The sequence below is a fragment of the Biomphalaria glabrata genome, chromosome 1 (assembly GCF_947242115.1).
Source record: "Biomphalaria glabrata chromosome 1, xgBioGlab47.1, whole genome shotgun sequence".
NCBI lineage: Eukaryota > Metazoa > Mollusca > Gastropoda > Planorbidae > Biomphalaria > Biomphalaria glabrata.
The window spans coordinates 32,029,707-32,045,483 of NC_074711.1; the positions used below are offsets into that span (position 1 = coordinate 32,029,707).

Consider the following 15,777-nt stretch of genomic DNA (forward strand, 5'->3'; position numbering starts at 1 on the left):
CTCCCATTCTGCAATGTAATACAAAATTAATTAATTAGTACTAAATAATTAAATAATTTGTTTTGTTTTTTTGGAATGATTCGTGTTTTGTTATCGACTATGAATAATTATACAAAATTACAACTTGACCCGAGAATGGGAAATGGGAGAAAAAAACATTGTCAAACGTTTTACCAGACAGACAAACATACAGGGAGACAGAGAGACAGAGTGAGTTTATACCAATTTTTATTGAAAAAATGATGTAGATACTTTGTATATGTCTTATTATTAAATATGTAACTAGTTTTGAGTGTACATCTTTATTAGAACACAATTCGTAATATATTTGTATTTTTTCCCCTTTATTTTGAATCGATAGAAGTTTAATAAAGTGGGGCCAAAATCTTTTAAAATGCATATAAATTCAAAAAGTTTATATAAAAAAAAAAGCTCGTGGCCAGAACGTTTTTTTTTTTCAATATACCCCTGACAAACAGACCCCTGCACTCGTCTGTCAGGGAACATGGTGCCAACCAGGTTATGAAAGTCGTCCGGCACGCTCGACGTGTGGCGGGAGAACAGATTCACAGCTGATTGTGAAAGCCGCAAATCTCTCGCTCCCTCTCACCCTCACGCAGCACCGTCTGCCCCGTCTGAGTTTTTTTCTCCGCTTGTCTCCCCCTTTTTTCCGAATTTGATTTACAAAAAAAAAAAAAAGATATTCCCTTCAGCTTCTCTCTATTATTATTCGAACCGAATTGTTTGTCTTTTTTAGTCATGGTCTTAAATCAAGTTCGTAAATCTAACTGGAACAATTTTTATCGTGAATTTCTTGTGTGAACGCAAAGTCCAGCTGAGGGTGTGTAGGCCTACTGCCTTCAAACTGGTTTTATTATTTGAAACTACTTTCTAGCAAGAAACATATAGCACGCTATCAGGTGGATTAATGCTGAGTTTTGAAGTTTGTTTTTTGTAAAAAAAAAAAATATAATTTCCCTTTAGTGATGTGTTCAATAATTGATAGAACAAAATGTAATGCTTTAAATATTGTGCCAATCGTTTAAAAAGTGATTGTAGGTTTCAAGTATTCACTGTGGATATACACCAAACTTGACTGAACTTCACTGGTGAGTATCTTTTTCTAATTACTTTTTATGTTTGTTTTTATTTTTTTTTAACTGTGTACGAGAGGTCACGCGTTCGAATCTCGGCATTTTTAAGGACACCCATGAGTTCACTCAACTCTAATTGATACCTGACTTTAGTTGGGTAAAGTAAAGGTGGATGGTCGTTGTGCTGGCCAGATGACAGCCTTCTCGTTAACTGTTGGCCAAAGAAACAGATTACCTTTACATCATTTGGCCGCATACATCGAACGGTCCGAAAGTTGATACTTTATTTTGTATACAAGACCTCAGTTGTTAGCGTTGTACTAAATGATCTTAGTATTTCTCATATTTCTCAGTGTTTCGTTACTTAGAATGACACACGCAGTAGTTGAAATGCTTAAACGCACGTTCCATCTGGATAAACAGAATTAAGAATAAAAATAAATATGTAACTTGCCATACTGACATAGAAGAGAGCACCTGGTTGCATGAGGCCTCAGAACGAGACAGCTGGAGGTCACTCACAAATGCCGCGGTATACACATTTGAGACCAAAAGAAAATCCGCCTCCGAGGACAGACGCAGACGGCGAAAAGAAAATCTTAATCGACCACCAGCGGACAATGGTTATGCTTGCCCTGGCTGTGGCAAAATATGTAGGTCACAGCTGGGGCTGCGTAGCCACCGGAAATACTGCATTCCTCATTAATCTTCGGACTCGAAGACAAGCCTTATTATTAAATATGTAACTAGATCTATTACTTTATTAGTCTACTAAAATATTTTCCAAATAAGCGAAGTATAATGTGTCTTAATTTTTTTTTTTCACATACTTCTCAGTCTGTCTGTTTTTCCAGCAATATACCTGTGGGCCAGCGTTTAAGAATAGTATGCATCTACCCCTTACCTAAAAAAACAAACCCTAGATGGTTGAGCGTGTCAGAAAAAAAATGTCTTTTTGTACGTATATGAAGATTAAGCAAGTGACACCTCAATGCTAGTCCCACCTTTGACAAATAATAGTGTCATTATAATCAATACTTGTACATGTTTTAAAAATAATTAGCGACTATCTTTGAATGGCCCTGTATGTTATTATCATCCATGGGCCAGGCGCAATGAGCCATTAGAGCCATGTTGCTAAGCCACTACCTATTCCTTTTCTTTATTATATCTCTTATAATTACCAAAGATCTTCTCTCTCTCTCTTTCTCTCTTTCTCTCTCTCTCTCACTCTCTCTCGCTCTCTCCTCAAACATATTGCCTAACCCAAATTCAAAATGACAATTCCCTGTTAAACCTACTCATCTGACATGATAAAGAAAACCTATCAAGTAAAATACATTCAATTCACAATGCAGGTCTAACAGCGCGTTATCTTCAAAGAACGCCATTCTATGTGACAACTCTATGATACTCTAATAGCGGGAACTAAATTATCGATTCTCTATAGAGATGAATTCCTTCAACAGACTGCTGCGCAGGAAATCAAAAATACATTAAGCATAAATGAACATTATCGTCCTTCTATTCCCCCCCTCCCGGCCCTACTTTCTCATGCATAATGAAGCGATAAATGTGAAGTCCTTCTCATCCCGTGCCATCCATATTTGCTCACCTTCTGAAACAATGGACGGACTCTACAACTCAGCCTCAGCGTCATACATTAAATGTCTCGGTTTTCTGCTTAGAGATTGCAAGGCCCAGAGTTGTTTATGTGGGGAGAGGATGGTTGAATCCATGAGTGTGCTCTAAATGTATATAAAATAATCCTTACTTCTCATTGACAAAACATTTGTATTTAGATAAGCTTTAAGCTAGCATGTAAATATTCATTACTGAATTTACTAACACTATTTCATTGCAGACACAACAGGATTTACATTTTGAAAAAATATCAGAGGAGAAATGTTAAGCACCGACAATAATAAAAATCTAGTTCTGTCCCCCAGCCATTATTTATCACAAGCTCTGTCTCCAGCCATTATTTATCACAAGGTCTGTCTCCAGCCATTATTTATCACAAGGTCTGTCTCCAGCCATTATTTATCACTAGCTCTGTCTCCAGCCATTATTTATCACAAGCTCTGTCCCCCAGCCATTATTTATCACAAGGTCTGTCTCCAGCCATTATTTATCACAAGGTCTGTCTCCAGCCATTATTTATCACTAGCTCTGTCTCCCAGCCATTATTTATCACAAGGTCTGTCTCCAGCCATTATTTATCACAAGGTCTGTCTCCCAGCCATTATTTATCACAAGGTCTGTCTCCAGCCATTATTTATCACAAGGTCTGTCTCCAGCCATTATTTATCACAAGGTCTGTCTCCAGCCATTATTTATCACTAGCTCTGTCTCCCAGCCATTATTTATCACTAGCTCTGTCTCCCAGCCATTATTTATCACAAGGTCTGTCTCCAGCCATTATTTATCACTAGCTCTGTCTCCAGCCATTATTTATCACAAGCTCTGTCTCCCAGCCATTATTTATCACTAGCTCTGTCTCCAGCCATTATTTATCACAAGCTCTGTCTCCCAGCCATTATTTATCACTAGCTCTGTCTCCCAGCCATTATTTATCACAAGGTCTGTCTCCAGCCATTATTTATCACAAGCTCTGTCCCCCAGCCATTATTTATCACAAGCTCTGTCCCCCAGCCATTTTTTATCACAAGCTCTGTCCCCCAGCCATTTTTTATCACAAGCTCTGTCTCCAGCCATTTTTTATCACAAGCTCTGTCCCCCAGCCATTTTTTATCACAAGCTCTGTCTCCAGCCATTATTTATCACAAGCTCTGTCTCCAGCCATTATTTATCACTAGCTCTGTCTCCAGCCATTATTTATCACAAGCTCTGTCTCCAGCCATTATTTATCACTAGCTCTGTCTCCAGCCATTATTTATCACTAGCTCTGTCCCCCAGCCATTATTTATCACAAGCTCTGTCTCCAGCCATTATTTATCACAAGCTCTGTCTCCAGCCATTATTTATCACTAGCTCTGTCTCCAGCCATTATTTATCACAAGCTCTGTCTCCAGCCATTATTTATCACTAGCTCTGTCTCCAGCCATTATTTATCACAAGCTCTGTCTCCAGCCATTATTTATCACTAGCTCTGTCTCCAGCCATTATTTATCACTAGCTCTGTCCCCCAGCCATTATTTATCACAAGCTCTGTCTCCAGCCATTATTTATCACTAGCTCTGTCTCCAGCCATTATTTATCACAAGCTCTGTCTCCCAGCCATTATTTATCACTAGCTCTGTCTCCCAGCCATTATTTATCACTAGCTCTGTCTCCCAGCCATTATTTATCACTAGCTCTGTCTCCAGCCATTATTTATCACAAGCTCTGTCTTCCAGCCATTATTTATCACAAGCTCTGTCTCCAGCCATTATTTATCACTAGCTCTGTCTCCAGCCATTATTTATCACTAGCTCTGTCTCCCAGCCATTATTTATCACTAGCTCTGTCTCCAGCCATTATTTATCACAAGCTCTGTCTCCCAGCCATTATTTATCACTAGCTCTGTCTCCCAGCCATTATTTATCACTAGCTCTGTCTCCAGCCATTATTTATCACAAGCTCTGTCTCCCAGCCATTATTTATCACAAGCTCTGTCTCCAGCCATTATTTATCACTAGCTCTGTCTCCAGCCATTATTTATCACTAGCTCTGTCTCCCAGCCATTATTTATCACTAGCTCTGTCTCCAGCCATTATTTATCACAAGCTCTGTCTCCCAGCCATTATTTATCACAAGCTCTGTCTCCAGCCATTATTTATCACTAGCTCTGTCTCCAGCCATTATTTATCACAAGCTCTGTCTCCCAGCCATTATTTATCACAAGCTCTGTCTCCAGCCATTATTTATCACTAGCTCTGTCTCCAGCCATTATTTATCACTAGCTCTGTCTCCAGCCATTATTTATCACAAGCTCTGTCTCCAGCCATTATTTATCACAAGCTCTGTCTCCAGCCATTATTTATCACTAGCTCTGTCTCCAGCCATTATTTATCACAAGCTCTGTCTCCCAGCCATTATTTATCACAAGCTCTGTCTCCAGCCATTATTTATCACAAGCTCTGTCTCCAGCCATTATTTATCACTAGCTCTGTCTCCAGCCATTATTTATCACAAGCTCTGTCTACAGCCATTATTTATCACAAGCTCTGTCTCCAGCCATTATTTATCACAAGCTCTGTCTCCAGCCATTATTTATCACTAGCTCTGTCTCCAGCCATTATTTATCACTAGCTCTGTCTCCAGCCATTATTTATCACAAGCTCTGTCTACAGCCATTATTTATCACAAGCTCTGTCTCCAGCCATTATTTATCACAAGCTCTGTCTCCAGCCATTATTTATCACTAGCTCTGTCTCCAGCCATTATTTATCACTAGCTCTGTCTCCAGCCATTATTTATCACAAGCTCTGTCTACAGCCATTATTTATCACAAGCTCTGTCTCCAGCCATTATTTATCACAAGCTCTGTCTCCAGCCATTATTTATCACTAGCTCTGTCTCCAGCCATTATTTATCACTAGCTCTGTCTCCAGCCATTATTTATCACTAGCTCTGTCTCCAGCCATTTTTTATCACAAGCTCTGTCTCCAGCCATTATGTATCACTAGCTCTGTCTCCAGCCATTATTTATCACTAGCTCTGTCTCCAGCCATTTTTTATCACTAGCTCTGTCTCCAGCCATTATTTATCACTAGCTCTGTCTCCAGCCATTTTTTATCACAAGCTCTGTCTCCAGCCATTATTTATCACTAGCTCTGTCTCCAGCCATTATTTATCACTAGCTCTGTCTCCAGCCATTATTTATCACTAGCTCTGTCTCCAGCCATTATTTATCACTAGCTCTGTCTCCAGCCATTTTTTATCACAAGCTCTGTCTCCAGCCATTTTTTATCACTAGCTCTGTCTCCAGCCATTATTTATCACAAGCTCTGTCTCCAGCCATTATTTATCACTAGCTCTGTCTCCAGCCATTATTTATCACTAGCTCTGTCTCCAGCCATTATTTATCACTAGCTCTGTCTCCAGCCATTATTTATCACTAGCTCTGTCTCCAGCCATTATTTATCACTAGCTCTGTCTCCAGCCATTTTTTATCACTAGCTCTGTCTCCAGCCATTTTTTATCACTAGCTCTGTCTCCAGCCATTTTTTATCACTAGCTCTGTCTCCAGCCATTTTTTATCACTAGCTCTGTCTCCAGCCATTTTTTATCACTAGCTCTGTCTCCAGCCATTATTTATCACTAGCTCTGTCTCCATCCATTTTTTATCACTAGCTCTGTCTCCAGCCATTATTTATCACAAGCTCTGTCTCCAGCCATTATTTATCACAAGCTCTGTCTCCAGCCATTATTTATCACAAGCTCTGTCTACAGCCATTATTTATCACAAGCTCTGTCTCCAGCCATTTTTTATCAGAGGCCAAATATCAACTTTTTATGTCGTCTTAACAATCTTCTTTTGGAGGCTCGAACCAAAGATGCCGCGCCACTCTTGTGCATTGTTCCATAATGTCTTTTATTTTTTTATTGTATTCCGTAAAGCTGCCACACTTTCTGGACAAAATCTAACGCTTGTTATCATGTTGCAGAAATATAAGAATCTTTTTTTAATTATTATTTACCAATGCTGCGTTTAACGACTTAGCCAAAGTTAGCAATGATAAAATCGTATTTCTACATTATTTCTCGCTTGATGAAGAAAACATTAATTAAAACCATTTGGCGTTAGATAAGTTTTGAATTAAGTCTACGTTTTATCAATCGTAACTATGAAACTGAACTATTGCATAACTAAACAATATTCTATATTCTACTGGCCAAATATGACCCGCGGCACAAGGGGCCTTTGTTTGTGTATTACTAATCTGGGGGATAGGATTTTGATCTATGTCAAAGATTGCTAATGTTCCTTTCACATTTTTTAAAAATTTTACCACGAATATAAAAGTAGAGTGTTGAAATGGGTTTACCCGTTTTGATGACATATTGATATCAAATATAAAATACTGCGAAAACGGTTTGACCCTATTATTTAAAAAAAGTTTCTTTCATTTATAGAGATAAATTTAGGTACTTTAAAAATGTTTAGCCCCTCTCCCCGGTTGAGTGAGAAACATTAAACATACTTTGAGCTAAGTGTTATCAAGATTTGTCAAACGGTTTTGATTTCTATGCGGGAAATACAAGCTTACTCCTTGCATTCTACTTTATATTTTGGTAGTTGGTAAAACCATAAGTAGTACATGAAACTAGAGTTACTAGATAACTAGAGGCATGATGGCATTCTATAGCTGTTTGACGTTTCCAATTGTGTTATAATGACTAGAATTATTGTACAAATATGTCACATATGCACTACAGTGTTTATATTGGATATTTTGGGAAGCGTGGTCGAGAGGCCAAGTGCGCTTGAACTTGACTTGACTTGGCTACCTAGATGGGGGCTCGAGGTTCGACACCCGACTCTGGCAGAGTTGTGTTTACTGAGCGCCTAAAGGCAGCACGGAAAACCAACTCCTAGATACCCCCTCCCCCCCACTGGTGCACAAATGAGATTGGACCAAAAGCGCTCTGAGCATGCTAGCATGAAAGTAGCGCTATATAAAAAGCTATAATAATAATATTTATGAAGTAATATATTAATCAACATAAAATTGGTGACTAGATCTAAGTTTTTACTTCTCCACCATTTCTATGAACGTCACATAGAAATATAAAGGCTGCGTGTGCCCCCCCCCCCTCCTAATTGTGGCGCCCGGGGCATCGTGCCCCCTTCCCCCCCCCCCACACTCACTACGCCTCTGGCTACAACCAAAAATAGATATTGAATGGAGTTTCTCCTTCAGAAACTTATAGACGGCCCTGCAGGTGACTGTTTTACACTATAAATTAAATACAAAGTCAAACCTAAACCACGTAGAAGCATTAATCATGAATTGACTGAATCAGCGTTTGCCTTTCCTTTGGAGAAATCAACTGTTTGGGGATGAGGGAATAGCTGTGTGGGCGACATTTTTCCGACCATAGCTAATTGCAAGGCTTTCATCTCCTTTGTATAAAATGACCCTTGAGACTGAAAGAGCTCATAAATGTTTCATTATTTCTTATTTCATTTATTTCGCTAAACTGATAAACTAAGACACTTTTAGCTCAGGCATGTTTCTTTTCCTTCAATTTCGGCGTTTGTGTTTTCTAAGCAGCACCCCCCCCCCCTACCAGTTGGCTTATGCACAGATGCTGACTCTTTAACATCTTCAGTGCATCTCTCGCGCTAATGTGAATGTCCATGTAATAGAAAGGTTACGTCTATAGTCATGACTTGTATTCTCTTGTATTCGTCTACAAGAGTAGCGGATATATATCTCTATCTATGTTATCTCTATCTATCTATCTATCTATCTATCTATCTATCTATCTATCTATCTATCTATCTATATGTATATATATATATATATAATGTCTATATAGTTTGATTTTTAAGGAATATCGCAAAAGATATCTACAATCAAGAGTACTTTAAACAAAATTATAGCCACGAAAACCAACTCGCTAGAAGTGTTTCACTTTTTCTAATTTTATCGAGTAGGTATTGAGTTTTGACTGCCAATTATCTCACACAACTATATGTAGATTTATGTATTTCTATATATGTTAGTACTAGAAAGAATTTCTATGACAGTCATTACCTATATGAGACAATACTAAAGGTTTATATATTGAGCTTTAGCACAAAATACTATTGTAGCGTTTACGTCGACCCAGATCAAATAAACTCACTTGATAGCTAGATTCCGGAATGTGTCCTTTCATCATGCGAGTGTTTATATGAACTTAAAACACTTGGTGGAGATCTCATCTATGTTCCTGGAAATGAGGAAATGTGATTGAACAGTTTTCGTCCTCACAGCGTTCCTCTTCTTTTTTTGTCTTTCATGCGGATGTTTTGATCAAGTTTACTTTGTGCGGATCAAGTGTTTATGATGTTTTCATTGAGACTTTATTGATCTGTTCAGTGCACTGAGAGTCAAGTGGTTGAGATGAACAAGGATCACCTACGTTTCGGACTCGTTGGCTAGACATTTAAATCTGCGCCATTTTCGGTGAATGAAATTTGGAGATTCACTAAATTAATACTACCGTCTCTTCTCCCACAATCCTACCATCAGTCAAATGCACACTCCAACTCTTCAAGTGAGCAACTTAAGAACAGAGATGTCCAAACTTTTGTATATCTTTTTCTGTCAGGGTAGTTGAAGGCCATCTCTCGTTTCCAGGAAATGAATAGGATACATTGGTATCAAGTGTTCTTCTTTTTGTAGAGACTACTCGTTTTGATGTGCTAGGTTTACGTTCCTTGCATGGGTTTACTTTCTTTTTCTTTTAAACCAAGCTTTTATCAACTCACCCTGTCTGTCTGTCTGTATGTCTGTCTGGTCAAAATAGTTTACACATTATTCATTATTTCTTTCACTTCCCATTTTCGGATCAAGTTAAAACTTTTCAAAATTGTTATTTGTCGACGACATACATGAATTGATAAAAACACTACTATCAATTAGTTGTAGTGTACTAAACTAACGTGAGATCATCTAGCAATAATGAGAGCTATGACAACGATGGAACGGTCTTCTTACCTCTTAGTGCCAATGGGACACCTGTCAATATGCCATAGAGCAGACGTATACATTCGCACGATCAGGAATTAAACTAACGCCATTGTTTCAAGTTCTGATAGATTCAAAACATTTGATCCTATTTCACATCAATATAAGCGAATTTAAAAAAAAAATACTTCAGGTATGTTTTATATTTATTTTGTTAATGATAAACTGTATAGGCAAAGCATTCGAACCGCATTCCCACTTAATTGCATCATTAAAAAAAAACAGTGATAAGTAAGTTTCTTCTCAGAACTTAAGATCCAAATGGCAGAAAATGTAAAGCTCACCAGTATCTATGGCCGAAGGTTAAGGAGGGTGTCATGTAGCCAGCACAATGACGAACCAATTTTTTTTTTCCGCCAACTTATGTCACATTTGGTGGACTTAGGGAATTCCTAGAAATCCTAAAGATTAAAATCCCAGTACTTCCAGCTAATATAAGTCAAATACCCCAACTCTCTCTCTCTCTCTCTCGCTCTCTCTCTCTCTCTCTCTTTATCTCTCTCTCTCCTTCTCTCTCTCTCTCTCTTTCTCTCTCTGTCTCTTTTACTTTGATAATAATTTTGTGTGGAGTCGATCAGATGGAAATAGAACATGTTCGTACAGTTTCAAACTGAAAGGATTTGTTTACTTTTTTAAAAATCTTTTTCAGAAAGCTTACATCAACTCACTCTTTCTGTCTGTCTATCTTTCTGGTACAAAGCTTACATCAACTCACTCTGTCTGTCTGTCTGTCTGTCTGTCTGTCTGGTACAAAGCTTACATCAACTCACTCTGTCTGTCTGTCTGTCTGGTACAAAGCTTACATCAACTCACTCTGTCTGTCTGTCTGTCTGTCTAGCTTACATCAACTCACTCTGTCTGTCTGGTACAAAGCTTACATCAACTCACTCTGTCTGTCTGGTACAAAGCTTACATCAACTCACTCTGTCTGTCTGGTACAAAGCTTACATCAACTCACTCTGTCTGTCTGGTCAAATGTTTGTACATGTTTTTTTCCCCACATCCATTTTAAGGTCAAGTTGAAACTATGCACACTTATTCATTTGGCATAAACAAAAAATTAATCATTAAAAAAAAGTAACCAGTTAGTCAAGTAACTATAGATAATAAACGTATATTTTTGATACCAGCAAAGGAAGTTAATCCTTCAGTATTCACAGAAGTTAATCCTTCAGTATCACAGATATGGTTAACTATGTTGAACTTTGTCCCCTTAGAGAATTGTACACGTTATTTCTTCGACACCCATTCTGGTTTAAATTTAAACAATTATTTATTGTACCGAACATAACGTGATTTAATTTTTAAAATTAACCAATTAGTCAATTAGTTATTAATTATTTTGTTTGATATTGAATAATGGAAATAACCTCTACATTATTGAGAGATATAGTTGGAAGTGCGATAGTTTGATAAGCTTTTTTTAAATTTAGATATTGCTTTAATTTTTCAATTAAATGGAATAACCCACGCCTAGTTGTTTTTTTTTAGTCAAGTATATTAAAAAAACAAAAAAAAAACTTCATTTACTTTTTCTTTGTTTATAACTGTCTTCACTCCACTCAATACGGGTATCTAGATACACCAAGACCTCAAGAGCGATAATGAACACTCCTGAACACACAATGGCACTACTAAATAAAATCCACATAAGCTTCAGTAATCCAAGACAACAACTAGTTCCTACAGACAAGAACGTAGTGAGAGTGCAAGCACTTAACCCTAACTCAATCCCAGAAAACAACTAACTCTAACCATTTTCCAAACGGTTCCTTTTCCTACAATATCAAACAATCAAATTTAAAAAGTTACTTTAAGGGGAAAAATGCACATTTTAACCCACATATATCTTAATAATGTAAAATGTATTTCCCTTTTTCTATATCTAATAAAATTAATTAGTAACAACTAATTAATTACATTTTTTTTTTATTGAAGGGTGGGGACTATGGATAATTCTGCTACATTCCTACTTGACCCGACAATGGAAGTAGTACAAAATGTGCCCCAGACAGACAGACGGAGTGAATTGATAAAAGCTTTGTAACAAGTCAGTCCCCGTATTGTGTATACTGTTCACATTCATGCCCCGGGAATACACTAACAAAGGAACGTAACTCTTTCATACCTAAATAACAATAAAAAAAAATACATCCTTTAGTCTTCCTGTACATGATACTGACGCTAACCTTTCTAACCTATTGACTTTCCATGTAGTGACTTCTCGTGTTACAACGTAAAGCATTACATTAGAATTTAAAAGTAGGACTACTTTGACCGAAGCACCAACGGAACCTAAGATCAGATTAGATGCATCCCACGCTAGGCCATAAGGAGTGCCATCACTCTACACTTCAAGGTCGGCATATCTTGATGGACGCACGTTCTCTGAAAAAGTCCGATCAGGGGCCACAGAAGGACAAGGCATGGTTGCTTAATATGCAAATGGAAAAAACTGTAATGCCTGTTAACCAGGCGGAGTTTTAACAGTGTTGACATGCTTCTCGTTACGTTAGTCGGGCACAGTCTCACTAACACAGGCTGGATGCCAGACTTTGCAAATCGGTCAAGACAATACTGATGGTGGCAATTGTTGTTTATCGTCTGGCGACCGCCACAGTACTGTCACTTGACCGCTTGCCCTGGAAGTTGTTCCCCCCAAAATTCTAGCCAATCAGCATTGATTTTTTTTTGTTCAAAGGCAAGCTTACCCGACTCATTAATGGGATTTTGAAGGGAGGTAACTTCTTTAAGTGCTCAGCAACCTTTTCTTTTCAAATTTGATTGTACATATGCATGTGAATATTATATTATTGTTTTTCTTAATGCAAAGTATTTTTAACCATAATCACTTCGAATTGTTGCACACATAACTCGTGTAATAACAGTAAACGTTGAAACTAGCGGGACATATACATCTGGTAAAACTGAAATTACCGACAACAACCTAACTTCCCACTTGTATCCAACGAAATAAAACGCTGTTAATCTTTGAACATTCTCATATATGTCATGAAGTATTTTTTTATCAAAAGATTTCTCTAGCACTAGAGGTTCCGAAGTTGTGCATGTATATAGGTTTAGTGGACTTGGGTCGGCTTGCTGAAAGTTAACAGACGGATTCAGACAGTATCCCTAAAGCCTAAAAATCTTTTTATGACCTATTGATTCCGATTTGATTTATGGACGTCAATAAATCCTGTTTTTTTTTCCCGTAAATCCAAAAGGGCAGGGAAAGAGTGGGGAGGGGGGCAAGTGGGTGCTTCCAGCAAAGACAGGCCATAATGTCCGTTTTCTCTTTCTACCAAAGCCATCTACTGATATCTTGGACCGTCGGCACCGGTTTGCCGTTCGCTGAATGCTTACCCGTGTAAGAGAAACGCGCGCGGTCATTAAAAGTCCATCTGCGCGCGTAGCTTCCCGTATCTGTCATTATAGTTCACCTGTAGTGTGACAAATGACGCCGTAAAAAAAATGTCACTGTGTTTGTATCGGGGCAGGAGGGAGGGGGGAGTTGAACAACCATTTGGAATGCCAATCTGCCGTAGACCTAACGCCAGGTAATAGTCAAGCGTTGATATACCGCACGGCAAACCTTAAACACAACAGCAGCAACAACAATAATTGTACATCTTGTTTTTCTTTAGGAAGACTTACCCGCCCTTGATTTGAAACATAAGTTTGTGAGATGTAAAATACGAAGACCCCTCCCCCCACAGATCGTAAGATTGAGCTAGGCGTTGATAATGGGGTAAACATAGTCAACAAGGCTTCATTTTGTACGCCCTACTAGAGCTAATCGTTGCCGTTCTTTGTCCACCAAATCAATGGTTCGGTCAACACACCAACCTTACAGTGGTTCGACAAGCTATCGGTTGTGTTAGGAGAAAGGGAATGGGGGGGGGGGGTGTTGCATTGAGATTGGGTGGGTATCTGATCAACCAGAAATGTTTTCATGTCGGATAAAATACAACAAGCCCAGTGTACACACACACACATCCCTCAAATACTCAACCAAACAGTCTAACAGAAACACACACACACACACATCTCTCAAATACTCAACCAAACAGTCTAACAGAAACACACACACACACATCTCTCAAATACTCAACCAAACAGTCTAACAGAAACACACACACACACATCTCTCAAATACTCAACCAAACAGTCTAACAGAAACACACACACACACATCTCTCAAATACTCAACCAAACAGTCTAACAGAAACACACACACACACACATCCCTCAAATACTCAACCAAACAGTCTAACAGAAACACACACACACACATCTCACAAATACTCAACCAAACAGTCTAACAGAAACACACACACACACATCTCACAAATACTCAACCAAACAGTCTAACAGAAACACACACACACACACATCTCACAAATACTCAACCAAACAGTCTAACAGAAACACACACACACACATCTCTCAAATACTCAACCAAACAGTCTAACAGAAACACACACACACACATCTCACAAATACTCAACCAAACAGTCTAACAGAAACACACACACACACATCTCACAAATACTCAACCAAACAGTCTAACAGAAACACACACACACACATCTCACAAATACTCAACCAAACAGTCTAACAGAAACACACACACACACATCTCACAAATACTCAACCAAACAGTCTAACAGAAACACACACACACACATCTCTCAAATACTCAACCAAACAGTCTAACAGAAACACACACACATCCCTCAAATACTCAACCAAACAGTCTAACAGAAACACACACACACACATCCCTCAAATACTCAACCCAACAGTCTAACAGAAACACACACACACACATCCCTCAAATACTCAACTAAACAGTCTAACAGAAACACACACACACACATCTCACAAATACTCAACCAAACAGTCTAACAGAAACACACACACACACACATCCCTCAAATACTCAACCAAACAGTCTAACAGAAACACACACACACATCTCTCAAATACTCAACCAAACAGTCTAACAGAAACACACACACACACATCTCACAAATACTCAACCAAACAGTCTAACAGAAACACACACACACACATCTCACAAATACTCAACCAAACAGTCTAACAGAAACACACACACACACATCTCACAAATACTCAACCAAACAGTCTAACAGAAACACACACACACACATCTCACAAATACTCAACCAAACAGTCTAACAGAAACACACACACACACATCTCACAAATACTCAACCAAACAGTCTAACAGAAACACATACACACACATCTCACAAATACTCAACCAAACAGTCTAACAGAAACACACACACACACATCTCACAAATACTCAACCAAACAGTCTAACAGAAACACACACACACATCTCTCAAATACTCAACCAAACAGTCTAACAGAAACACACACACACACATCTCTCAAATACTCAACCAAACAGTCTAACAGAAACACACACACACACATCTCTCAAATACTAAACCAAACAGTCTAACAGAAACACACACACACACATCTCTCAAATACTCAACCAAATAGTCTAACAGAAACACACACACACACATCTCACAAATACTCAACCAAACAGTCTAACAGAAACACACACACACACACATCTCTCAAATACTCAACCAAACAGTCTAACAGAAACACACACACACACATCTCACAAATACTCAACCAAACAGTCTAACAGAAACACACACACACACATCTCACAAATACTCAACCAAACAGTCTAACAGAAACACACACACACACATCTCACAAATACTCAACCAAACAGTCTAACAGAAACACACACACACACATCTCTCAAATACTCAACCAAACAGTCTAACAGAAACACACACACACACATCTCACAAATACTCAACCAAACAGTCTAACAGAAACACACACACACACATCTCACAAATACTCAACCAAACAGTCTAACAGAAACACACACACACACATCTCACAAATACTCAACCAAACAGTCTAACAGAAAC

General features: G+C 38.4%; 1 protein-coding gene across 5 annotated transcripts in view; it reads left to right on the forward strand.

Moving 5' to 3' along the window:
• Positions 1–504: 504 nt before the first annotated feature.
• LOC106071779 (zwei Ig domain protein zig-8-like) overlaps positions 505–15,777 on the forward strand; it is a 247,733-nt gene continuing 232,460 nt past the window's right edge. For 4 of the 5 annotated variants that reach the window (XM_056032684.1, XM_056032693.1, XM_056032674.1 and 1 more), the window contains exon 1: positions 505–1,109. The gene's annotated coding sequence lies outside the window, so the exon portion shown is untranslated. The remainder of the gene's footprint in view (positions 1,110–15,777) is intronic. The other variant, XM_056032709.1, reaches the window with a different exon arrangement.